The sequence below is a fragment of the Eubalaena glacialis genome, chromosome 10 (genome assembly GCF_028564815.1).
Source record: "Eubalaena glacialis isolate mEubGla1 chromosome 10, mEubGla1.1.hap2.+ XY, whole genome shotgun sequence".
Taxonomy (NCBI): Eukaryota; Metazoa; Chordata; class Mammalia; order Artiodactyla; family Balaenidae; genus Eubalaena; species Eubalaena glacialis.
In genome coordinates this window covers 102786923-102814623 of record NC_083725.1, presented here as the reverse complement: position 1 = coordinate 102814623, position 27701 = coordinate 102786923, and the positions used below count along the sequence as shown (strand labels likewise).

The following is a 27701-nucleotide window of genomic DNA, read 5'->3' as shown; positions in this document are numbered from 1 at the left end:
CGTGTATATGCTCCCTAGAAACAGGTGCTGTTAAGCAATGTTTATACATATTTGTCTGTGAATTTTCTGTAGATGTGAAAACATATATAGAAACACACACATGAATCTAACCAGGGTTTCCTCATCTCATTCACCCCTGAGAGCTCAGTTTGAGGGGCAATGTTATCAGTGTTTCAAGCTTTCTTACTTCCTTAGATGGTCCTATTTTGCTGGTGACCACAAGTGACCTACCACTATTAGGAATCTACCCAACCATGCTCCCTGTGGCCACAGTGGCACTAAGGAAGAAAAGAGAAAAATGAAGCTGTTGGAGTAGGTTGGCAAAAGTCGGCTAATACCAACTGCTCTTGGAATCCTTACCAAGTGAAGGATTTTCTTACACATTTCTGAATCAAACCCTAAAGATCTCTACAGAAAACAGCATCCTGTGACTTCTTCACCTGATGTGACTATAGAGAGGAATGAATTTCCTTTATTGAGGGTCACATCTCTCTCTGGCTATAATTAATAGTCTCATCTCCTGTGGCCAGTGTCCCGTCCAAGCAGCAGGAGCTGCAGACTTAAATTCTTCAATTTCAACTGAAATGAATCACTCTTACCTCACTTGAGATATTACCCAAGAAAATATGATTACTTTCCTTTGTTCATGCATTGCACTTATACATCATACTGTAAATCACAGAGATTTTATTTTATGAATTAATCATGCGGCTTTTTTCTTCATGATTGAACTATTCCTTCAGCAGAAAAATGGGAAGATTCTAATTCTATACTGTTCTGAGATCTTTATCAAATGACATAATGATCCCTCCCTTTGCCCTAAACGTAGATCATAAGCAAATTTCAGCTACCTGGAAGATGAAGGTGAATTGATCCCTGACCTCCCAGGGCCATGCCCTTGCTCCTGTATCTGAACTCCCTGGTTTATATAATTTCTATGATTCACTTTGTCCCTTAGGCATTCTCTTGTACTGTTAACTATTTTTTTCATGAGCTTATGTCTCTTAAGCAACTTGAATGCAAAAATCAAGTCTATTAAATTTTCAAATATTTTTTCAGAAGATAATGATGACTCTACAATAGGAATCATACCAGAGATGTTTTAGTTTTGTCATTCTTTCATCTCCTTGATAGCTTTGGCAAGCCATAGGGATCCACAATCCTTTCTGGTAGTTTGAACTTGGTTTCCTGAGGATGAAACAAAGGAAAGAGGTCTGTGTTTGAAAACACCAAGTGGAGGTTATTGTTATAAGACAGAAGCATAATGAAGAGAGCCTGAATTTTGTAATTCAGATGTGTGATCTTTCATGAGATTAGGAGATAAAATAGCTCTACAACTAATGGGAGAAGGAGATGAAAGTAGGAAAAGGGGAGAGGGGGAAAGGAAGTGAGTCTTGTGATAATGGGTTGCTATCTAAGCATCAAAGTGGAGGGATAAGCAGGGCAGAGAGAGTCCAAGGACAGGGCTGAAATTAGAGGAGAGGATTCACCAAGAACAAACCATCCACTTCCCAATATTGTCTCAGAACTCCAGAAATCAATCAGATTAAAATTGTTTATTTTTTTAATTAAGCAAAGGGAGACAGATAATTTTCAAAAAGAAATTTTCATTCTCATTCTAATCTAACTATGATCTCACTGGTCATTTTGAATAGGATTGTCTTCATTGTTGCAGGGAAAGATTTTAAAGGCCACAGAGTATCCACAAAGCTCTACCACTGACACCAATAATTGTGGTTTAAAGGGTGATAATGATTCCCAGATGACAGTGTACAAATATAATTTCTTACTGCAAATGTTCTCTTATAATCCTCTGTTGAAGGATGGGGAACAATATAAAACCACGGCAGTTTGCATGGACAAACATCATTTTGCTCATTGTAATTATTGCAGCCAGTCTTGGTATATTCTCACCATCCAAAAGAAGCTTTGCTCTCCTCAGTATTATTCAGGACAGATGGAATTGAATTGCTCATTCTGTGCCTCTTTGGAATATTACAGACCTCACATTATTGTTGTTAGGTAAGACTCCAAGTTCTAATGAGAGCAAAAGTTTACTTGAACAAAGACCAGTTTTATTATGGTCACTTTTCTAACTTTAACCAACTTTTAGTTGACTTTAACTATTGTCTGATACTGAACAATTGACTTTTATCTTCTTCCCTTAGAAGACTAGAATTAAAAATATTTATGGTTTGCAGTAATGCATTCACTTCTGTGGCAAAATGTTGCCAATTGGTGTTTTTCTTCTCTTTTTTGAAAGATGATTACGTGTTCACAATTTACAAGGTATTGTACACATTTCAGTAGGAAATTGTAAGCCTTTATCTTTGGACAGCAAGAAGGAATTACTGCCCTTTTAAAAATGGCCTCCCTATTTTGTCCAAATAAATGATCCATGCTGGAGACTTCATGATGTCTTTTGTTGGTTTCTGTGAATTTCAACACAGGCAGTCAAAAGGGAAAAGAAGTAACGCATTTCTGAAAATTTCAGAAAATTATAGGTTTTATATGGGAAGGAGGATGCATTCAAATTTCTTTAGTGCTGGTTTCTTCTTCCTTCTATGCTTTATTAATGCAAGCCTTAGAGCAGGAAAAGAAAATAAATGAGAGGGTAGGAAATGAATATTTTCCTTCTCTCTCCAAGGACTGCTCAGTGCCAGTTTCCTTATCCTCATAGGAGTAATAAAAGTAAGGGATGGCTGTAGCCATGTTGACTAATACCACTGTATTCGGAAAACCCCTCCTTATTTAAAAATAATAGCATGTCTTTGCTAGTTTGACTTCTTCCAGAAGTTTCTGAACATATTTTTTAATTAAGTTTGTGCAGTAACATTAGTTTTGGTGATATCTTACTGGTAGTTTACTTAAACTCTTTCATCTCTTGGAAACACATAGTTAGCAGGTGACTTAAATGTCCTCTAATCTATAATGTTTATTATACCTTTGCACAAAGCAAATTCTTTTGGAGCCACAGCTAGTGGGCCTGTAAGCAGTGGTTTAAATTTGCAATATTTTTACTAATGGCCAAACTCTGGCATTTTTCTTCTGTCTCTCATTTGCCCAGAGCTCCAGGGTTTCTCAACCTCAGCACTACTGACATTTTGAGATGGTTAATTATTTGTTGTGGAGGGCAGTTTTATACATTGTAGGATTTTTATCAGTATCCCTGGCATCTACCCGTAAGATGCCTATAGCACTCCCCTCATTTGTGACAAGTAAAAATGTCAGCAAACATTACCAAATGTCCCCTGGAGAACAAAATTATTCCTGACTTGGAACCACTTCCCTACCCCATGCACACATACCTATGTACACGTCTGAAATTCTTCGAAAATGATTACAGAGGGATCCACCGTGTCTTCCATGGTATCTGAAGAATAAAGGAAATTGTGAAGGTATGGATCTATATACAGATCCTTTTTGCCTAATCTGAACATATCAGTTTCTGAGCTGTTGTACATTTAACACAGACACTCACATACACACACTGACATGCACACACACACTTGCACATATGCAAGTTATGGTAAGCAGAATAGTGATTTTAGTATATATTACTACATATTTAAATTACCCTTGTATTTTCAGAAATATGGTACACATCTCCATATCTTATATAACTTGGAAGCCAGGTGTTTTCATAGCAATTAAACATTGTATTTTAACAGAATCTAGTTTTAAATTTCCTTTGCAACTTGGTTGTCGTAAGTCTTGTCAGAGCTTCATCTGTAAAACTGTGTCAATAATGACAACGGCAACGTAATAATAATAATAATATCAGATGGTTGAAAAGACAAAATGGGAAAACTGTGTGAAAGTATACAGCACAGTAACTGGTACCTCAACTGTACTCAAAAAAACACTACTTTCAACTGTTTAAATTATGAACTGTTAAGTATTATGAAGGTGTAATTTCCCCACTCCTCAAACGTCTCCATCAAGCATGATTTTGAAGAGTCTTTGGATTGTAATGGAAAAGGCTTGAAGCTCTGGGACTTCAAAAGACTTCAAAAGACCTGGGATTGACTTCTGGCTCTGATTCTTATCTGATGTAACAAATCTTAAAAATTGTTAACTTCTTAGAGCCTCAGGTTTCTTGAAAAGATGAAAAAAAAACACATACATTTGAAAATACTTACAAATTTGGAAGCATGGAGGATGCATGGTTCTTTTTTATGATTGGTAAATAATCCAGAAAGACAAACAAACAGAAGTACTTGTCCCCACTGAGTATTGCATTCCTACTAATGCCAAGTAAGTTATAAACTTGTAAGCCCAGGGAGGACTACAGAGAAGCTGGTGATGCCTGTCATCAAAATACAGAGGCTGTGAATGCATTGGAATCTTCCAGGGTCAGAACAAAGCTGCTAAAAGGGTCAGCCCTGCAGGAAAAGGGCAAGGTAATGGTTCATTTCTCAGTGTGACTGGCAGCACCCTTCAAGTTTGAGTTACTCAAGCAGGTCCCCGCTTCCCTGTCGGTAAAGCACAGCCAAGCATCAGAATCCTCTTTCTTGTTCTATTGTCACCTTTCTACAACTCTATAAACAGCAGTTCTCCACCACCACCTGTCACAATCTCCTTCCTGGCCCTCTGGACCTATAGGGTTAGCATTGCCTTTAGAATAAAAAGGTTAATGGGTTTGGCAAATTCTCAGGAAGAGGTGGGCAGAGGAGGGACGCTTTTTCAATATGGTTTTAAGGCGGTTATGAAGTGTGTCAAGACTTTCAGGAATCCATGACCTCTTGGGTATAGCACATCACTGCTTTTCTTTAAATGCTGACTTTAATGTCTCTGCCAGGGTGGGAGCAATGTCATAAGCACTGCTCTTGGCATCCATCCAGCTTCCTTTCAGCTCAGAGGTCCAAATGTGAAGCAGAGTGCTTTTATAGGACCTGGAGTAAGAATTACTGGCATGGAAAATTGCTTCCTTGATGATCAGTTCCAATAAGAAAACTAATGACATAAGGTTTTCTTTTAAAAATTAATATTATTTTTAACATCAAGTAGATATAAAAAAATATTTATAACATATTAATTTTTAACATCAAATAGATATAAAAGAATATTTATAACATATGTAAAATACCAATAATAACAGTATAGAAAACTTGTGTATCTACCACTTGGTCCCTTAAGGGCCTCATCCACAGTTCTATTTATATCCTTTCCTCACAGAGATAACTGCTGTTCTAAATTTTGTGTTTATCATTCCCTTTCTTTCTTTTTAAGGTGTTACTGTATGTATTTGGATGTCATTTGAATTTTTTGCATATTTTTGCAATTTATAAAAATAGACTCATACTACAAGATTTCTCTTAGTTTGTGCTCTTTTAGTTCACTCTAATGTTCCTGAAATACATGTATATTGTTGCAACTCATTTGTTTTTCCTGCTGCATATTATTCCATCCTACTCTTGATGGATCTGTGGCATTTCCAGTTATTTGACTACACGTTATGCTTATGTACATTCTTGTCAATGACACCCAGCGCTCATGTAGAGAAATTTTCTAGATTATGGATTTAGGAGTGAAATTGTTGTATCACATGGTAGCTGCACATTCAAAATTTCGAGATAATATCAAATGATTTTCCGAAGTAATGGTACTGCTTTTCATTCCCAACCACTGTGGTGATTGTTTCTGGTACTCTATATACTTGCCAATATTTGGTATCATCTAGCTTTTAAAAATAATTTGCCAATCTGGTGAATTGAAATAGCATCCTACTGAAGTTATAAATTATAATTCCCTGATTACTAATGAGTGAACACTGTTTTAAAGCTTGTGATTATTTGGTTTCCCTTTTCTGTGAAGAGCCTAATTTATACTTTTGCCCATTTTTCTGCTTGTAGTTTGTTTCATATTCAATTGTAACATTCTTTATATATTCTGCAAAATAGTTTTTGAGAGTAGTTTATGTCCCTTGTCTCAATTTGTGGCTTATACTTTTCACTCTGTTTTGATACTTCGGATAAATAGATTATCGTTATTTTTATATAGTTGAATTTTTCCACTTTCCTCTTTATGGTTTGTGCTTTGTATACGCATGTGTGTATTGTTAAGAAATGCTTTCCTGTCATGGTCATCAAGGTATTCTCATATAATATCCTCTAAACATTTAAGGTTTGTCCTTCAAATGTCAATCTTTCAGCCGTGTGGAATTGATTTTGCCTAAAGCATAAGGTAGTGGCAGAGTATCATTATTTCCATACGAATAAATAATTTTCCCAGATACCTCTATTGAAAATTCTCACTTTTCCCACTGAAAATTATCAGCTTAGTCATAATCAATTGAGTTTCCTTAATTACATGTGTCACTTTCTGGTCTCTCTATACTGGTCCTTGGATCAACTTTTATATTCTCCTACTGGTACCACACCTCCTTACTCACTACAGTTTTATAATAATTATTGATATCAGTCCCTCCCCTCATAAGTTTATTCTTTATAGGGAGTGCTTAATCATTTTCGATGTTTGGCTTTTCTATAAGAACTTGAGAATCAGCTTAGCAAATCCCACAAGATAAAACAACAACAGAGATGATATACATCACTTAGCTTTTTCTGTGTGACTACCAACCCCAGACTGTTGATTTATAACAACCACTTATTTAGCTCAAGATTCTATGGTTTGCCAAAGTGGGCTAGGCTCAGTTGGATTGTCCTTCCAGCCTGAGCCAGGACTGGCTGCTGTTAAATAATTAAGATGTAATAATACAGGTGTTATTACCAGATGCAGGGTTACATCTGTATCAGTTATCTATTATTGCATAAGAATCCACCCCAAAACATGGAGGCTTAAGAATAATACACACTTGCTTCCTCACATAATATTATGATCGGGAATTTGGGAGTGTCTTAGGTGGGTCGTTCTGCCTCACGACTCTCAATGAGGTTGCTGTCAAGGCGTTGCCAGGGTGCTGTCATCGGAACGCGTGGCTGGAGCTGCAAGATTTGCATCCATGGTGGCTCACGCACATGGCTGAGAAGGAGGTGCTGCTGGCTGTTGGACACCTGAGTTCAGCATCATGGGGTTCTTTCCATAGGGCTCCATCACTGTTCTCACAAAACAGCATCTGGCTTCCCCAGAGCGTTCATCCAAGAGAGAGCATGGTGAAAACCTGACTGTCTTTTATGAGAGAGCCATGATTTCCATGCTTGTCCTTTCCACAATATCCTACAGGCCACCCCTATTCAACAGAGAAGGGGACTGAAGGAGGGCACGAATACGAGGAGGCCAGAAGGAGAGAATCATCAAGAGAAATCTTGGAGACTGTTTTCCACAATCTTTTCTTTTTTTTGATTGAAACATAAATTTCAGTAAATCTACATATTCTTACGAACAACTCCTCTTTGGATTTTAAAATGCAGATATATTTAAAGACAGATTTATATCAGGGAGGAGGGAGGAACCAGAAAATGAGGTCTATAGTTTTAAATGTCTTACTCAGATTGTGGTTTTAAAATAGTTCCCATTATAGAGTAATTTCTCAGTACAGAATTATGGACGTGTTATATATGTTAATCCTCATAACTACTCTTCCTTCTTTTTAAGTAGGTATTAATATCCTCATTTTCAAGTTGGCGAAGGAAATTCAGTGCTCATGTAACTTGTTCAAATGTAAATAGCTGCAAAGTTGCAGAGATGTGCTTCTAAACCTGGGATATTAGTCCTCAAATCTCATGCGCCTTCCTGGTAACCATTTGCCCAGTGAATAAGTAGGAGGAGTTTCATGGCATTTCCAGATAAAAATATTGACAGGAACTCTTCAGGTATGAATTTTCTAAAGGGTGTACTTATTTGTTCTGTCCAAATTTCACATGAGTGGCAGAACTTCAGAAATTGCTTAGAGTCATTCTGTTAAGAAATCTCTCCTGCCTCAACAATGCCAGAAGGAATTCCTTTAGACGAGAAATGTAAAAAGATACAGCAAAAAGTTCCACTGAAATGAAAATAACTTCAGGATGGAACGCTATTTTTTTCACTAAATGTTTTTTTTTAAATATATGAAATACCCACAATATGCATGACTCTAGTCTAGTGAGTTTATGCTGCCGCTAGAATCTTTCTTCAAGGGAGTCATGAGATGGTGCTCTTCCTTCTTTAAAATTTTGCTTTATTTGCCACACTGATCCACACTGTATTGGTAAATTCTTCATATTAAGGGGAATATATTAATTCCACAGGCAGAATAATACTGATAAAATGAAACATCCCTATAAGTACTATTTGTGAATTTATTCTAGAAATAGCTTTGTGTGGAAATGGTTTTTCTGCTGCCTTAGAAAGTATTTCGAATTGATCCTGGGTTCAGCAGAAAGATAATATCTTTGGGGCTAAGTGGTACCCAAAAAGAACCATGCCAGTTATTCAGAAGTTCTTTTTCTTTATGTTTGTTTCTTATTCTTATCCTCACAAGTAACTTTGGCTACAGAAGCTCAGGTTTAATACTTCTTTCAAAAATATTTTGTAGCACTTAATTTTGATTTTTAGCTCTTTAAATCCTCCTACATATGGATTATGCAAATATTTAACTATGGGGCACTGGCAAAATCCAGTAAATGAAAATCAAAGTGTTTTAAGTCCAAAAAAAAAATTCAAGTGTTGTTTGAACCAAATGAAAATACAATATATCTAAAATAATAATGTTAGCAATTGAGGAAATATTTACAATGGCTTGAGATACATGCCTTTTCAGAAGTCATCTATTAAATAAAGCAAGACAAATGTGCAGCATTTTCTTTGATATTATGGCAAACTTTAATTAAGTCAGTAACTTCATCAAACCTCCTTGGAAATTCCTTTGTAATTTTCAAGTGGCAACAATTTATCCTTCCCTTTAGTCTTCCTGAGTTATTAGATGTAGTTACTTTGTACAATTACATTAGTCTGCAAGGAAGTTTGCATTTGAGTTTTAGGGTTTTAACTTTTATTGCAAATGTTAATGCAACATTAAAATTCAACATTTAAGTTCCCAGGAGCAAGGAAATGCAAAGGGCAAAGTTCTTCTAATGTGATTAATTTGTTATTCTATCTTAAGCTTCTCATTAGGACATGCATTTATGTTCCGAACTTGTAAATTAAAAAAACATTAAGCCCAGTTATTTCTTTCATGATTTCACTCAAAAGGAAGAACATTTTCAGTTACTATCCATGATAAGAATCTCAGTGTTTGCATGTGGGGAGGGAGGATTGTGGGTGTGTATTTAAATTCTAGGTCCACAAATTATATTTTCTTTCCCACTCACAGATTTCCCTGGTTCTTTATTCAGGTCATATCTATATAGTATCAGCCAAACTAATCCAAAAGAAAAAGGTCCGGCAAAACATTCTTTTAGGTCTATAAAATAACACATAAATGCAATTTTCTATTCTCTGTTGACAAAAATTCTACATATTTTGCTCAAAAATGTTGACTGTTGCCTCCATAAAACATTCTCTCCATCACAATCTGCATTGTTTCTAATAACAAGTTACAATTTTCAAAATACTTTATTATACCAAAATTTGATCAGTAACTGTGGAAGATGCGCTAGCCCCGTTTGGGGTATAAGTAAATAAAAATTAAGGTCATGGACTTAGAAATTAAATAAATCTGAGTTTCAAACTTGGGAGCAACTGAATAGTTGTGATATCTTGGGCAAGTTACTTTATCTTGACATTTTCAAAGGTAAAATGGGAGTGCTGTGGAATTTACCAAACTGGATTTTTATAAGAATTAAATCATGTAATATTTATGTGTGTGTAAAGGCACTTCATTATCATATCTATGTTTGTATATACATTACAGTAAGATTCTTATGAATTCCTATAAAATGTAATGTTCCTATCCAATATTTGGAATGATGTAATTGTTAACATGTTTTCTCGTCAATAAAATACTTAAATTCCTAAGGAATGAATTTTATGTTTTAGCACTTGACCATAAATATTCCTTTAGAACCTATCACGATGAAATATATGAATGGCATATAGGTTACAATAAAAGTTAATGGTCTTTAAAATATAATGATGGAATGCTCATCTATAATGTTTGTGTATATACACACATACAGGCACACACATATGTATATACTTATAAAAGAGGTTAGGTACATTTTAGTTTTTAAGAGAGTGTAATTCCCTGGGGAAAAGTATATATAATAATATTATAAATTCTAATGTTGTTAAAAATAATATCTAACATTTATGAGCATTTACAATGAACCAGGCACTAGCCTAAGCTCTTTTTTTTTTAATTAATTAATTTATTATTTATTTTTGGCTGCATTGGGTCTTTGTTGCTGCGCGCGGGCTTTCTCTAGCTGCGGCGAGCGGGGGCTACTCTTTGTTGTGGTGCACAGGCTTCTCATTGCGGTGGCTTCTCCTGTTGTGGAGCACGGGCTCTAGGCGTGCGGGGTTCAGTAGTTGCAGCACGTGGGCTCAGTAGTTGTGGCTCGCGGGCTCTAGAGCGCAGGCTCAGTAGTTGTGGCTCATGGGCCTAGTTGCTCCGCAGCATGTGGGATCTTCCTGGACCAGGGCTCGAACCCGTGTCCTCTGCACTGGCAGGTGGATTCTTAACCACTGTGCCACTGGGGAAGCCCCTAGCCTAAGCTCTTGACTTGTATTACTTTGTTTAATCATCACAACAGCCTCATAATATAGGAATTATTAATATTTCTAATTTTCAGTTGAGGAAACTGAGGCCCAGAGAGATTATTGACCAAGATTATGTAGTCAAAAAAATCAGGGTTAGTATTCCAGGTTTCTTGCTCTTCACTGCTGAGCTCTATAACCACTCTGGTCTATATGCAGAATTACCTAAGGTATTAGACCGAAGCCCAGCCTGGTTGAAGAGGAGGTTTTAGGAAGAGTTGTATCATGCGATTAGCTAAATGAATATATGAATTGAAGAGTCAGACATGAGTCAGAGGTCATGAGCTTGTGTAAGAAGTTTGATTTGTTCTCTTATTTCTTTTTAGGTCTTTCATTTTGCAAGTCTTTTGTTGAAATTCTCAAGTTTCAAAACATAAATAACTGAGAATTTAAATATTAGATACATTTTCTATGCAGTTATCCCTTTACGTTTCCAGCTCTTTATTAAACTAGTAAGATTAATTGCTAAAACACATGTCAACAAAAATACAGCAAAATTGGAGAAAAAGAAAATATCCCCATTGACAATTCAGGACCTTGGACCCTGATGATTGGCTGTTATCAATCACCGCTTGATTTAGACTCAGCTTACCTCCAGGCTTCAAAGAAACATGTATTCTAAGTCATCATAAACTAGGTAGGGCTTGTTTGTGCCTTGTTCCCCTGTTAAACTTGGAGTTTGCCTTAAATGGCATGTTTTGTCTCCTAATGAGTTAAATGCTATGATTATCTCAATCACTGTCAAAGCATGTAAGGCTGTAAAATGCCCCATGTCTTCAGTAAAAGAGAAACAACTCTTCTTCCTTCTTTTTTCTTCTACCCTTACTTTCTCTTACACGTTCTCCCTTTCTTCCTATTCTCAATCCCTGCTCAAAGCTTTCCTCCTCTCCCTTCTTTTACTAATATTCTCAGTTTGAATAATAATGAACAGGTACAGGAACAGAACTAGAAACATCCTTTCATTAATTATATTGCTCCTTGCCAGAGTTTTTGATCATATATTATCTTTCTATAAAAAAGAGCAGCATGGAACACTAATTAGATTTCTTCTTTTTTTGGTATATAAATCAAATATAAATAACGGGATATTTCACATCTACTTGACCACTTCTCTGTAAGTTTATTTATTTATTTATTTATTTTTGGCTGCATTGGGTCTTCGTTGCTGCACACGGGCTTTCTCTAGTTGCAGTGAGTGGGGCTACTCTTCGTTGTGGTGCACGGGCTTCTCATTGAGGTGGCTTCTCTTGTTGCAGAGCACGGGCTCTAGGCACACAGGCTTCAGTAGTTGTGGCATGCGGGCTCAGTAGTTGTGGCTCGCAGGCTCTAAAGTGCAGCCTCAGTAGTTGTGGCACACGGGCTTAGTTGCTCCACAGCATGTGGGATCTTCCTGGACCAGGGATCTGGTTCAAAGCTCAGCTCTGTGACGTCCTAGCTTTGTACTCTTGGATAAATCACTTAATCATTCTATGCTTCAGTTTCTTCACTTGTTGAATGGAAATAATTGTGAGGATTAAATGAGTTCCGACATGTAAAGTGCCTGTTATATAGTGAGAGTATAATATGTGTCATCTATTATTCTATGTAGGCTGTGTTAAAATATCTGTCTATTTGTTAAATGGTTTGAACGCCTCCTTGAATCTATTGTGGAATACTACAAAATAGCAAGGATATAAATATAGAAATAAAGTAAAATGAGATCACACACACAAAAAGATAATTAGAAGTGTGTAGTGATTATATGGCCCTTAATGAATATTAGGTAAGCAGTTTTAGCAAATGGAGTCTGTATTATGTAGAATTAAAGTTAAAACAATACAGTTCAACCAATATTTGAGTATCTTTCCTGATTTGGCTATAATAGTACCTGCTAAGTAATGTGCAATAGAGGAAGCCAGTTGCAAACTATAGCTTTAGGAAGTAGGATGGAAGGACAGGGGATGGAAGGACAGAGGATGGAATTTTCAAAAGACAATAATTCATTCTAACATATTTCAGCTGCCTACTACCTACTAGACACCATGCTAAACTATATAAGCATTCTAAAATTGAATAAGATGCATTTCCTACCCTCAAGAAGTTTAAACTCTGTTGAGGCTAATCAAATTCCTATGTACTGAGAATTTTCAGAATGAGGGAAATATTATTCATCAATAGGTAGTTCACTGACAATGTGGGAGAAAATATTTATAATATAAATATGACGGGTAGTATATATCTTTATTAGAGAGAGAACTTAATTGTTGATGAGGTAAAGGAATGTTCCTATTGGACAAAAGATACCAACAGGAAAATAACAAAAATAAAACACATCCAAAAAGCAACAAATATACCTGGGATATTAATACATAAAACATGTTCCACCTCACTAATAATCAAGTAAGAGCAAATTAAATTGGCAATAAGATCTCATTTTTCACCAATCAGCCTGATCAAAACTAAATTGTGCTGATGAAGATGTGGAAAATGGGCACCATCTTGCTGTTAGAAGAGGATGAACTGGTCCAATCTTTCTGCCAAGAATGTTTTTTACATAAGTTGTATAATTAAAACAAACATTTGCAATTTTTAAAAGGAAGGAATAAAGGAAGAGAAAAATGAAAAAGAAGCAAAGAAGGAGGGAAAGAAGAGAAGTAAATAAAATGTCTTCAAAAGTTAAGTAAAATAAGTTTTTAAAGTTTGGTAAGATAGCTTCCTCTTCATGCAATATCTAGACTGATTATCCAATTGAATTAATTGACTCATTGGAAGATAACCAAGAGACCTGTTATTTTGGTGCTGGATAGAAGTATTCATATTTTATTTTATATTGTATTTTATCTTTGTCTTTATATCGCTGTTTGATAGAATAACCAAAACAGGGAAACAACCACCTTGATGTGTATATATTTGTGTGAATTGCAACAGCTTTCAAAATTCCCAGCTGCATGATAGCCTTTCTTTCTGTTACACATTTTAAATGATAGCAACATGCTTTGCAAAACAGATGTGGCATAGTTATATAATTTTAGGTATGACTGTTGAAATAGAATGCATTTTTTAAAAAGAGTTGGGTGTATTATTTTTACAAATTATTTCAACTGTGCCTACTATACAGTTATTTTGTCTAGCATCCTTTAAGTGATTTTTAAATTTCAAGTTGTGGATTAGTTACCTCAAAACCTCAAATCATTTAGTATATATTTTTATGTGGAGAGATGAACCGGAAATAATTTTTGTCTTTAAAAGGAAAAACCATTTTTTAAATCTCTATTTGATTCATCTAAATAACTAATGATTAAATGGAGTGGCTCTTATACAAACTTTGAAATATTTACTAATTTTAGATTAAAGAGGATTTATCATCTTAAAAATACCAATTCTACATTTAATGTTCATATATACATGAAAAACTTATGCCTAAGAAAAACATAAATGCATCATCTACATTGTATGGAAATTCCCACAGGTTTACAACCACATAAGTATCAAGTAAAGTCTTTAGACTTTTAGGTAAAACAGCAATATCAACTTTTTTTCACTATTTTCTCTACCTTCGTTGGGCAGGCTGCAAAAACTATTGCATATTTTTCATGCTGCTCAACATTAACATCTATTGAGAAAATAAAAAGGTAGTGCATCTTTGAGTCTCTTTTAAGCTTTTCTTTTACATGGTGTGTCACATTAATGCTGCCCTACAGGGAAATAATCAAAGAACTTTAATATAATATTGTGGTTCAGAAAGGAAACATGACAGCAGTACATTACTGCAAATTGAATTTAATGAGCTTCTTAGCACTGGGAGAGTGACTCTTTGAAACAGAACCTATTCAATTGAGATCATTTTGATTATAATTAAATCATTTTACATTTAACACAGGGACAAGTTTAATCTTAATTAGACACTTTTAAGGAGAGGTGAAGCCACATAATTTATATTTTCTTGATCATATAGTGAAACATTCATAGTGTAAAGGATAAAAAACAATATGGCAGCCCTTTCAGGGGAAAACGGAAATAAGTATTCTCAAAGTTCTTTGAGGGGAATGAGTTGGGCAGAGCAATGTCAGTGACTTGATCTTGGCATGGATATGTGCATATCTGTAAATGGATAAATAAACAAAAATACTATTCATTTTATTTTTTATTCTGTGGCTTTTTCTAAAATACTGAAATTGTGCTTTGTGTAAAGAATTATTAAATTAAGTGACAAAGCTGTTAATTAAAATGAATCCAGTATATACATCCTTGTTTTGGTAGAAAGCACACTTGATTTGGATTCCAAGACAATTCAAGCACTAATTCTGTCATTTTTTAGCTTTATAATCTTGGGCAAATAACTTAATCTCCCTGAACCACATTCCATTCCCCCTAAAATAGGATTAATATCTCCCTTTTAGAGTTAGTGTAATAATTACATGAGATAAAACTATGAAATTACACTGAAACTTAAGATTGGTATATAAATATAACTTATTAATTTAAAAACTATTATATTTATATTTCTGTAATTTATGCTACATGGTGCTAAGATTTCACCTTTTTAAGCATTCTTATTTTACACACTATTTGCTGTATGAAGGTAGTTGAAAATTACAATAAAGAACAAAGAAAAGAACAATAAAAACCAATGTGTTTTTCTATAATTGAAGTTTTACCAACCATGAAATATTCAAAGACTGTCTCATGTTTAAACAAACTGACATGACAGGAAAGTGGATGGCTAGATGGATTTCTTGAGGATTAATCTGTTTGGCATTATACACAGCTGTAAGTCTAAGCTAAGTTATCTTCAATCATCTAAGGCATTCAATCATTTCCCAGAAATTGAAACATTCGAAAAGCATCCCTCTTGTTAACTTCACATGGGGAAAATGGCTGCTCAAAGAATACCATGGAGGGTATCCAGTAGGAAATATAGGATATTGTTCTGAACTTTAAAGCTATTTTAACAAAAAATTTTTTCTGCTAAAAACTATGTTTTTCTAAAAAACACAGACTTTCAAACTTAATTATTAGAAATTCTGTTTCTTTATGTATATTCAATGTGGGATTATCTGTTTGTATTCTTAGGTACCATAATAAGATATCTTGTAACAGTGACAAATGTGTTGTGAATACCCTACAGACTATGATATTTGAATTGCTTCATGTACTGTCATTCATGCAAGTGGATATTAACTCCATCAATATCCCTTAGAACTATCTCTATGTAGATAGTCATTGTATGTTTGTGTGTGTGTGTTTGTGTGTTTCTTTGTTGTATCACTAACACATAGCATATAATTGCTATTATTTGAATCAATTAATTAATTGTGGAGGTATTATCTCTAAGACATTAAATGGATACACTTGTGGAGATTTTACCATATTTCTATTTACCTAAACTCAGAGACAGAATGGTACTTGGGAAAATGTACAAGACTGAATTGGATTCCAAGTTCATTCATTTACTTACTGTGTGTCTTTGAACAAATCATATCATCTCTTTTAATATTTTGATCTTCATAACGAACAGGTTGGATAAGGTGAACTTTAAGTTCTCTTTCAATTTAAATGATCTAAAAAAATTTAGTGGGTTTCTGTACCGTGTGGGGACACTTTCTTTGCAGGGCCCAGTTAATCTTTGTTTAGCCATTTGGTGTGTTGTACCAAAGATGATTTGACATCTTTAATTACTAATTCATTTCTGGACGATGTTGTAATTGATCCATGGCTAGGGAGAGAATGATGATTCACCATATTTTTCCTACAATTCTTTAGTGTAAGATTTTGTTGCAAATACTTCAAAATTCTTCAACATTCAGATGATTATAATGAATGGTGTTAGGTAGATTAGGAACACTGGGGCTTTAATTTCATTCTGTCTGCTGAGCTGTGTGTGTGTTGAGAGGGACTGAGTTGATAGGGGTGGGTGGTAAGGGACTCAGGCATGAAAACGTGCCTTTCATCCAATTCCACTTAGTGTTTTGGGTTTTTTTGTTTTTTCTTTTTCTCTCCCTTCCTTCTTTCCAGGAAGTTTTTCTTTATCTTCTTTTTCCCCTCTCCCTTTTTTTTTCAATTCTTCTCCTGAAAATAAAGTATGTATGAATGAAGAAGGACAGTAGGTGAGGCAGTATTGGTCAGGATTTGAGCAAGGGGAAGAGTAAATGGAAGAGGTGTTCTCATTGATTCTCTGCGTTCACCAGAATAGGATTCTTCTCCAAAAGTCAAGAACTGAGAGGATAGAGAAGAAATGAAAGTAACTAATAAGCATACGAAGGAAGTTCAACCTCAGTGTCAATATGAGAAATGCAAATTATACTAATGAGATAACATTTTGTAACTATCAAAAGAGCAAAGCTTTTAAAATAATAACAAAAGTTGGGAAAAGTAAGGTGAAAGGGGCATTCGCTTGTACTATACTGTACAACCATATGGAAAAGCAATTTTTAAAATGTTCATTTGTTTTGAAATTCTTAAACATGTTCTTATGAATATAGCCTTTAAGCATCACAGATGTGTACAAAGATCTATGTTAAAGGGTATTGCAGTGGTTTTTAAGAATTGCCCAAAGTGGAAATAACTAAGGTCAGAAGGAGCAGAATGCTTAAAAGTAATTGTATATTCATATCAGAATACTATACAGTCATTAAAATGACATTCCTAAACAATATTTAAAGGGAATATGCTCACTCTCAGTTACTGAAAGTGAAAAACAAATTCAGGTGTGATCCACAGGTTGTAAAATGTATTCAGAGATCAAAGAATCAGAGGAAAGATGTAGAATCATTAATAGTCATCTCAAAATGTTCAGATTGACTGTGATTTTTCTTTCCTTTTAGTATTCTCAAAATTTTATGTAAAAAAAATTATTTTTCATAAAAAGAAAGTGCTATTAGAGAATTACATGTTCCTTAGTTAGAAGAAAATAATAATTTACATTCAAATAGTGCTTTGTAGTTTGAAAAACATTTCTAGCTACATCACTTTATTTGAATCTAAAAAAAGTGCTCTCCTTCCCAACCTCATTTGTGATGCTCACCTTACTTCTTAAGACTCAGTTCAGTGTCACTCTTTGAGGAAGTTTTTTTTAACCTGCTAGTCACTCCTTTTCAGATAATGTTTTACTTCTATCTGTTCAACCAAAGCATCTAACACACATATATTCATTGAATAAATAAAATAATGAACCGCCCAAATGCTACAGACAATGTTGTGCCCCCCCTACCCTGATTCATATGTTAAAGCCTAATCCCCAATGTGATGGTATTTGAAGGTGGGGCCTTTAAGTGCTAAGGTCATGAGGATGGGGCCATCATGAATGGGATTAGTGCCTTTATAAAAGAGACTCCAGAGAGTGCTTTTCTGCCATGTGAGGTTACAGCAAGGAGAACAACCAGGAAGCACGTCCTCACCAGACACTGAATCTGTCATTCTCTTGATCTTGAGTTTCCCAGCCTCCTGAACAGTGAGAAATAAATATGTGTTCTTTAAGCCACCCAGTCTATTCTACTTTTGTTATAGCAGCCCAAATTAACTAAGACATCATTGAACGAAAATACATTGTTTGTAAGCTATAGGATTGATACTATTTTCTTCACTTTATAGATGAGAAATTGAGGCTCAGAGAGTGTCAGTTACTTTCCCAAAATTCAGATGAATGAAAATCCAAATTAAAAGCGAACCTTCTAGTTTCCAAACTTTGTGTTCTTTTTAATATTCTGATATTTGGAACCATGGATTCATGAGAGTCAATAAGAAGTTAAAGAATTATCAAGTCTTTCCAGGTTTGTTTTAGTCTGGGGAAATTATTGCTTCTTGGAATTTGTTAATTCATACAGATATTTGGAATCATTCTTCATGTCCCCTTCAGAGAGATATATAGAAATGAAAGATTGCAAAGGGTAGACATTTGCTCCATTCCTTAAAATGCTTGAGGGAAAGGAACTAATTGAAAGAGATGAATGGATAGGGAATGGGATACATTGTATTCCCACAAACAAGCCAATTGACAGCAGTTTGTTCAGTGTAACACTTAGGAGGTGATCCTCCTGTGCTGCCATGCATAGGTGTGATATTACATCTGTCTTATTGGCTGTGCACTATGCTGTCTCCTTAAGACAGACTGTCCCCATTAACCTAAGACATCTTGTTGCCTGTGGCAGCTGGAGCTTGACTTCTGTGATGTTTCCCTTTAGCCATGGGAATGAATAAAAGAAAAACAACAAGGACAACAACAACACAACTCTCTGGCATTTTAAGGGTATTACATTATGGGTGTATCAAATACAAAGGCAGCATTTAGCTGCTATCACCTCTAGCAAACAGAAACTCTGTTTCTCTCAATTCTACTCATCGGTGGACTATGAATTTATCTACTATGCTCTCGAATCATTTATTTTATAAAACTTTTGAAAACTCAGTAAAAATTGAGTTATAAAACTCAGTAAAAGAAAGTGATGAAAATGGGCCAGATGATTTCCACAGAGGGTAAGAATGAAAGACCTAGGAAAGAATGCAGCCTCGATTCTTATTCACTACTTGTTTTCTCAAATGCTGCCCCAGTCCTGGATGAAAAACTGTTCATTTCTCCTCAGCCATTCCAGACCAAATGGGTGAAGCAAATTTCCCTGATGTTCTGTTTACCTCATTCTTGCTTTTATTTCCTTCAGTAAAGACCTATTGGTATTAAAGATTGCAGGGGGTTTATTTTACATAGCAATTCTGGTTCAGTTACTTCCAGCTACAACGGTACAGCGCCAAAGAGAGCTGCAGAAGGTAACAGAGCTAGTGTGCCTTGCCTTCCATCTCCCAGGTAGCAGATGCAATTGTTTTGTTTTCCACGGTCTCAAAATGACTAGATATCAGCAGCTAACACCCTGCAGGGCAAATCAGGATGCAGCATAAAGTGTTCGGAATTGCTATGTTGGCATTGAAAGCTGAACGGTAATAACAGAGTGTGTCTGGACACACTAGGGCTTTTGGCGATGTCAACGCTCATTCCCTGGTGGAAAACAGACCGTGTCATTTTGTCATTCCAACTCACCTTTTATTTTCCCTCCTCTTCCTTGACCTGGAGAATTTTTTTTAGGATGAATTAACTCCTCCTTCTTTGCCACAGACACCCTGTGATTCCATAGCTGCCTCTGCCACTGTGTCTCTCGCTGTGTAGCTCAAAGATGACTCTCTAGTAATCTCTCTTCCCAAAGGGTTTTGTGCTTCTCTGACTCACCTCCCTGCTAACTCATTATAGTAACTTCCTAGATGTATGTAGCAACTAACAAACTCCTTGGCTTTATCCTTAAATGTATAAGAAGGGAGTGATGTAGAGAAAGTCCCTGGACTAGTTACCCCCTACAGACACACCCTCCCCCCACACAACACACACACATACTTTGCTTCCTTTAGAGCTGTTCCAAAATTGGTAAGTAAGCTTTCGGTTCTATTCAGTCATCTTTAGCTAAAGAATTGCTGCCTTTGTAAACTCAATATCTGTTATTGCCAACGTTGTACAAATAGGATGCTAATCATTCTATACAGCTTTCTACTTTTTCAGCATTCTCTCGCCCAAACCTCATTATTTGCAATGTGATGATTTTAGTCAGTAATTTAGATTTTATTTTATTTGCCTATATCTCACTTCTTTATAAATCTATGTGATATGCCTGACCAGCTTTTCTCTAATGCTACATAACCAATTTATCTTATTTTTTAACACGTATATATGTAGGTGTTTGCATGTGTGTTGTAGAAAACAGTAACAATCATAACACATTGAATAAAAATCCACTACAAAATGGCCCAGGGACAATATTCTTCTGGTTCATTGGTTTTGATATAGAGGACTTCCAATTTCACTTTCTGTATGAATCCCATAGTTTGCTATGTATAAGGCATCTTGCCTCCTTCCTGATTCTCCACAAAAAGCCCTACCTTTTTTAATGTAAATTTCATAGATAAGGTTCTTTTCATACCATGAATGCATTTGTAGTGGAATCAAATGTGTGGTAGCATGGGATAAGCATCAGCCTATGCATATAACCCAAATAGGAACTCATTTTGCCTTATTAATTCATGTAAATATCAAAAAAAAATTAGCAAAGGAAAAACAAAGCTGAGTTAATGTGGTAAAGCAGACTGTTGCTTGGGATGACTGATCTGCCGAGAATTTCCTTAACTTCCTTAAGACAGTAACTTAACTGTCCTTAAGACAGTATTAGCATCATCCCATGAACAAAGAGAATTCTTCAAGGCCTCCTGTTCAGAAATGATTTCTTCAATAAAAAGCTTTTCCTTCCACCTCTTGATCCACTAGTGATTTACAGCTTTTCTCTAACTTTCTTTGCCTTATTTCCACTGCTGCATTGTTAAATTTTCATATTTTAAGTTCTTTGAACTGTGACCCAAACTTTTCAGAGAAAGAGAGTGACAAAGATTTAACTTTCAAAATAATATGACAATACGATAGAAACTGCCCACCCATGTGTTGGGAAAACTGATGGAGAAGTGAAGAGAGCAGAGATATGCTGTTCTTTGTCTGCCTCCTTTCATTTCGCCACTCACTCTGCCTGGAGATTGAACACCTCCTGTGACATTGTCAACAAACCTATTATTCCACTCATTGATCAATACATGTTCATTTTCTGCTGAATGCCTGGGGAATTGATGCATTGTATGCTGATCTCTCTCTTGGGTTCATTTTCTCAGGGACAATGATGGTTAATCTGTACTATGCACATCCCTGATTATTAGGCTAGGGGTGGGGAGATTAAATCCTAATTTACCTTCATGAAAACTCAGATACAAAGGAGCAAATCAAAATAATAGGCATCTTTTTTTCTGAAAGGAATGGGGCTGGTCCCTTCAATATTCTAAGAAAAAGAGATTTCTGGCTTATCTTCAAGAAAACCTCTGCCTACCCATGGAGCCAGTGGTGGAACAAATGACTTTCAAATGCAACACAATCCCAAATTAGAAGGCATCCATTTAAGGGCCAGTACTTTAAAATGGGTATTATGTTAGTTTCAGGTGTATGATATAGTGATTTAATATTTAAATACATTAAGAAATGTTCACCATGATAAGTCTAGTAACCACATGTCAAAATACAAAATTATTGCAGTATTATTGACCATATTCTTTATGCTGTATATTACATCCCTGTGATTTATTTATTTTATATCTGGAAGTTTGTACCTCTTAATCCTTGTCACCTATTTTGTCCACCCTCCTCCCTCCTCCCCTTTGGCAACCACCAGTTTGCTTTCTGTATGTATAAGTCTGTTTTTGTTTTCTTTTGTATGTGTGTTTTGTTTATAGAGTCCACGTATAAGTGAGATTATATAATACTTGTCTTTTCTTCTGACTTATTTCACTTAGCATAATAAATACCCTCTAGGTCCATCCATGTTGTTGCAAATGGCAAGACTTCATTCTCGTTTATGGCTGAGTAATATTCCACTCTGTGTGTGTGTGTGTCTGTGTGTGTACACATCTCCCACATCTTCTTTATCCATTCATCGGCTGATGAACACTTAGGTTGCTTTCACATTTTGGTTATTGTAAATAGTGCTGAAATGAACATAGGTGTGCATATATCATTTTGAACTAGTATTTTTGCTTTGTTCGGGTGAATACTCAGAAGTAGACTTGCTGGATTGTACAGTAGTTCTATTCTTAACTTTTTGAGGAACCTCCATACTTTTTTCCATTGCAGCTGCACCAATTTACATTCCCACCAAGAGCATAGCAGGGGTTTCTTTCTCTCCACATCCTTGCCAACACTTGTTATTTGTTATCTTTTTGGTGATAGCCATTCTGACAGGTGTGAGGAATATCTCATTGTGGTTTTGATTTGTACTTCCCTGGTGAACAGTGATCTTGAGTATAATTTTATGTGTCTGTTGGCCATTTGTATTTCTTCTTTGGAGAAATGTCTGTTCAGGTTCTCTGTCCATTTCTTAATTTTTTTTTTAATTTTTTTATATTGAGTTCTATGATTCCTTTGTATATTTTGGATATTAACCCCTTATCAGATATATTGTTTGCAAATATCTTCTCCCATTCAGTTGATTGCCTTTTCATTTTGTTGATAGTTTCTTTCTCTATGAAAAAGCTTTTTAGTTTGATGCAGTCCCATTTGTCTAGTTTTGCTTTTATTGCCTTTGCCTGAGGAGACAGATCAAAAAATATATATTTTGTTAAAACTGATGTCAAAGAGCATACTGCCTATGTTTTCTTCTGGGATTTATGGTTTCAGGTCTTATATTTAAGTCTTTAATCCATTTTGTGTTTACTTTTATATAAGGTGTGAGAAAATTGTCCAGTTTTATTCTTCTGTGTGTAGCTATCCAATTTTCCTAACACCATTTATTGGAAAGACTGTCTGTACACCATTGTATCTTGCCTCCTTTGTCATAGATTAATTGACTATATAAGTGTGGGTTTATGTCTGGGCTCTTTACTATGTTCCATTGATCTACATGTCTGTTTTTGTGCCAGTACCACACTGTTGATTACTGTAGCTTTGTAATATAGTTTGAAATCAGGGAGCATGATACCTCCAGCTTTGCTCTTCTTTCTCAAGATTGTTTTGGCTATTTGGGGTCTTTTGTGGTTCTATACGTGTTTTAGGGTTATTTGTTCTAGTTTTGTGAAAAATATCATTAGTATTTTCATAGAGATTGCATTGAATCTTTAGATTTCATTGGGTAGTTTGGTGATTTTAGCAATATTAATTCTTCCAGTCCATGATCACTGTATATCTTTTCATTTATTTGCATCATCTTCAATTTCTTTCATCAGTGTCATAGTTTTTAGTGTACAGGTAGTGTACAGGTCTTTAACCTTTTTTGTCAAATTTATTCCTAGGTATTTTAAATGTAATTTAAATGAATTGTAAATGAAATTGGTTTTCTATGTCTCTTTCTGATATATCATTATTAGTATATAGAAATGCAAAAAAAATTGTGTATTAATTTTGTATCCTGAAATTTACTGACTTCATTTATTAGCTCTAATACATTTTTTTTGGGGGGGGGGTAGAATCATTTTATTTTTGAATATTCCTTAACTAATTTTTGTAGAAATATGTGATTTTATTAATTTTGTCTTTTAACCTTCATACTAGCTATGTAGTTGATCAACTGCCTCTGCTACATGTTTTCCTTTCCCAGTGAGATTTTTCTTTTTATAATTTTTTTCATTTCTAGTTATGGTATTTTTTTTTTTTTTTTCTGTTTAAAGACGTCCCTTTAACATTCATTGTAAGGTTGGTTTAGTGGTGATGAACTCCTTTAGCCTTTGCTTGTCTCAGAAATTATTTCTCTCCTTCAGTTTTTTTTTTTTTTTTCAGTATTTATTAATTTATTTATTTGGATGTGCTGGATCTTGTGGCACACGGGATCTTCATTGCAGCATGCAGGATCTTTAGTTGTGGCATTTTGAATCTTTAGTTGCAGCATGCAGGATCTTTAGTTGTGGCATGTGGGATCTTTCAGTTGTGGCATGCAGACTCTTAGTTACAGCATGTGGGATCTAGTTCCCTGACCAGGGATCTAACCTAGGCTCCCTTCACTGGGAGCATGGAGTCTTAACTGGTGGACCACCAGGGAAGTCCCTCTCCCTCAGTTTGAACGATAACCTTGTTGGGTAGAGTATTCTTGTTTGTAAGTTTTATTTATTTTTTTTCTTTCAGTACTTTGTATATATTGTGCCACTCCCTTCTGGCCTCTGTCATTTCTGCTGAAAAGTCAGCTTATAGTCTTATTGGGGCTCCCCTATATGTACATGTTGTAGCTTTAAGATACTCTATCTTTAAATGTAACATATAATAATAATGTGTCTTGGTGTAAGCCTCTTCAGTTTTATCTTGTTTGGGACTCTCTATGCTTCCTGAACTTGAATGTCTGTTTCCTTTGCCAGGTTAAAGAAGTTTTCAGTGATTATTTCTTAAAATAAATTTTCTGTCCCTTTCTCTCTCTCTTTTCCTTCAACCCTTATAATTATTAGTATACTTGATGTTGTCCCAGAGATCCCTTAAACTATCCTCATTGTTTGTTTGTTTCTTTTTTAAAATTTTTCTTTTCTGATTGAGTGAATTCCAATAGCTTGTCTTCTAGATTGCTGATCCATTCTGTTGCAACATCTAAAACATCTAATCTGTTGTTGGTTCCATTTAGTGTATTTTTCATATCAGTTATTATATTTTAAAGCTCTGATTGGTTCTTTTTTAATCTCTTTGTTGAGGTTCTCACTGTGTTCCTCCATTTTTCTCCTGAGTTTAGTGAACATGTTTAGGATCATTACTTTCAACTCTTTATCTGGAAGATTTCTGATCTTCATTTCCTTTAGTTCTTTTTCTGAGGTTTCATCTTGTTCTTGTGTTTGGAACATATTCCTTTGTTTCCTCATTTGGTCTGACTCTCTATGTTTGTTTCTATGTATTAAGTAGATTAGCTACATCTCCTGGTTTTGAAAGAGTGGCTTTGTATAGATGGTGTCCTATGGGACCCAGTAGTATGGTCCCCCGTGGTTGCAAGAGACAAGTGTTCCAGTAGTGTCCCCTGTGAGGACTGCATGCCCTCCTATTGTAGCTGGATGTTGCTAGCCCACTGGTGTGTGGGAAGACCCATTCTGTGGCTGACTGTAAGGCTCAGCTACATCTGTTGCAGACACGCTGGTGTTGGGGAGAGCCCCCAGGCTAGGAGGCCACTTTGGCAGAGTTCGGTGTTGGCTGAGGGCTCCTGCCAGATCTGGCAGGGTGGGGGTTGCTTTGTAGGGGCTCTGGTGCTAGCTGAGGGTGCCTGCCAGGACTGGCAGGGTGGCGAGCTGCTTTGGAAGTGTGTCAGCTGTGTCGAGTCTTCAGGTGAAGCTGGGGCAGGGCAAGTGGTGCTATTAAGTTAGATGGAGAGAGTCAGAAATGGCCCCTGTCAGTACTGGGCCAGCTAGGTAGAGGGTAACCAAAAACAAACAAACAAAGAAACCCTGAGACTGGCATCCGTCTATACCCAGAGAAATTTCCAACAGATCCCTGCCCTTGGGTGCATGCCCTAAAGTTAAGCAATAAACGTCCTTCCTGTGTGACCCAGTTGCTTTTCACACTGCTGCCTCTGTGCCAAGACTTGGAGAGAGTGAGTTTTTGTGCCTGCCCATTAAGAGGGCTTTCTCCATTTCCCACAGCTCTCCAGCTCTCTCAGACATAAGCCCCAGGTTTTCAAAGGCGGGCATTATGGGGCCTCATTATTCTGGTGCAGGCCCCTGGGCTGGGGAGCCTGATGTGGGGTTTGGAGCCCTTGCTCCTTGCGGAGGTCCTCTGAGGCTGTTATATACCCCCTGCCTGTGGGTCATAACACCTGAGGTGTGAGCCCTGGCCAGACCATGTCTCTGCCCCTGCTACTCATCGCAACCTGGCTTTTAAAATTTTTTAGTTGTGGAAAATCTTTTCTGCTAGTCTTCAGGTCATTCTCAGAGGTAGTTTCTTTGATAGAGTTGTAATTTGGGTGTACCCTGGGAAGAGGCAAGCCCAGGATCTTCCTAATCTGCCATTTTGTCCTGCCCCTCAAGGAAAGAATTTATTTAAAAATACATGCGTACTATAAATAAATATTTTTTTAAACAATGGGACTTCCCTGGTGGTCCAGTGGGTAAGACTCTGCACTCCTAATGCAAGGGGCCCGGGTTCGATCCCTGGTCAGGGAACTAATAGATCCCGCATGCTGCAACGAAGATGCTGCATGCCGCAGCTAAGATCCGGCACAGCCAAAATAAATAATAAAAAATAAATTGGACTTCCCTGGTGGCGCAGTGGTTAAGAATCTGCCAGCCAATGCAGGGGACACGGGTTCGATCCCTGGTCCGGGAAGATCCCACATGCTGCAGAGCAACTAAGCCCGTGCGCCACAACTGCTGAGCCTGTGCTCTAGAGCCTGCAAGCCACAACTACTGAAGCCCGCGTGCCTAGAGCCTGTGCTCCGCAACAAGAGAAGCCACCGCAGTGAGAAGCCCGCGCACCACAACAAAGAGTAGCCCCCGCTCGCCGCAACTAGAGAAAGCCCATGAGCAACAAGAAAGACCCAATGCAGCCAAATAAAATAAATAAATTTATATAAATAAATAAATTGATAGATAAGTAAATAAATATTTAAAATACATGCGTATTTAGGGAGAACTCCGTATAACTTCAATTACAGCTTTTTGCTAAGGTAAACGTTCGATGTTAATATATATGTAAACTAATTCTAGTTCTTTTCCAGACTTGTAACCTGCGGCAAGCCCTAAGTTTACCAATTCTAGTCACTTTCTTTGAAAGACTTCCTCTAACGTCCCCACCTTGGAGGAGAAGTAATTAACCTCATTAGGCACTGACTGTTTCTTTCCTGCGTATTTCCTCTGCACACCAGTGTACAGTTATTTTCGTATCCTCTTGCGCAGTTGTTTGCATTTTGTCTCTGGTTTTGTGAATGCCTGAAGGTATAATAATACCTAACTCACTGAGTTGCCATGAAGTTTACGTGAAAGAACATATGTTGATTCCCACCTCCTGGTCCTGTTACAGCTGTAGAGATAGAGGAAATCAGATACTTGGGAAAGGGAAAAGCTTGGGTAACCTGCTTAGCCCACCGTTGGTAAAGGGGGAACCACCTATGAGTCCCCTTTGAGCATTCTGGAATGTTTCTGTGCATACTAGTTTATACTGGTGGCCAGTGGGCCACCTGAGACTCACAGCCATCGTCTCTTTGGTTACTGGAAGAGTTCGTTTGTTTATTTATTTGTGATTTTTTTTTTTTATAAAGTAACTAGTTGTCAGTATTTCCAAATCAAAAGTTTTCATATAAAAATCTACAACTCCTGCCACACTTGGCTGCAGTCCCATATGGCTGAAGCTGAGTAAGAATACAATTTGTATGTTGCCCATGGATTGGATAGCCAACAATTCCTCTGTAGTTACAGAAGTGAAAATAGAGCATATGGTCACAGAAGTTTGTAGGTGAGTATTTGTAGTAGTGGAAAGTTGTGGATGTTCTCTTCAGATTGCTTCCATTTTCGTAGTGAAAGAGGAAGCCAGAATATCAGCTGAGAGTGAGGACTGAGGAAGGGGAAGT

General features: G+C 36.3%; 1 long non-coding RNA gene, 1 other non-coding gene and 1 pseudogene across 2 annotated transcripts in view; 2 read left to right on the top strand and 1 right to left on the bottom strand.

The window, feature by feature from the left end:
- Window positions 1-27701, top strand: part of LOC133099676 (uncharacterized) — a 497785-nt gene that overhangs the window by 435267 nt on the left and 34817 nt on the right. The window lies entirely within an intron of this gene.
- Window positions 1-27701, bottom strand: part of LOC133099069 (small ribosomal subunit protein uS15-like) — a 172086-nt pseudogene that overhangs the window by 143684 nt on the left and 701 nt on the right.
- TRNAR-CCU (transfer RNA arginine (anticodon CCU)) lies at window positions 26226-26298 on the top strand. Its single transcript has one exon. It is a non-coding gene; the product is annotated as a tRNA-Arg (tRNA).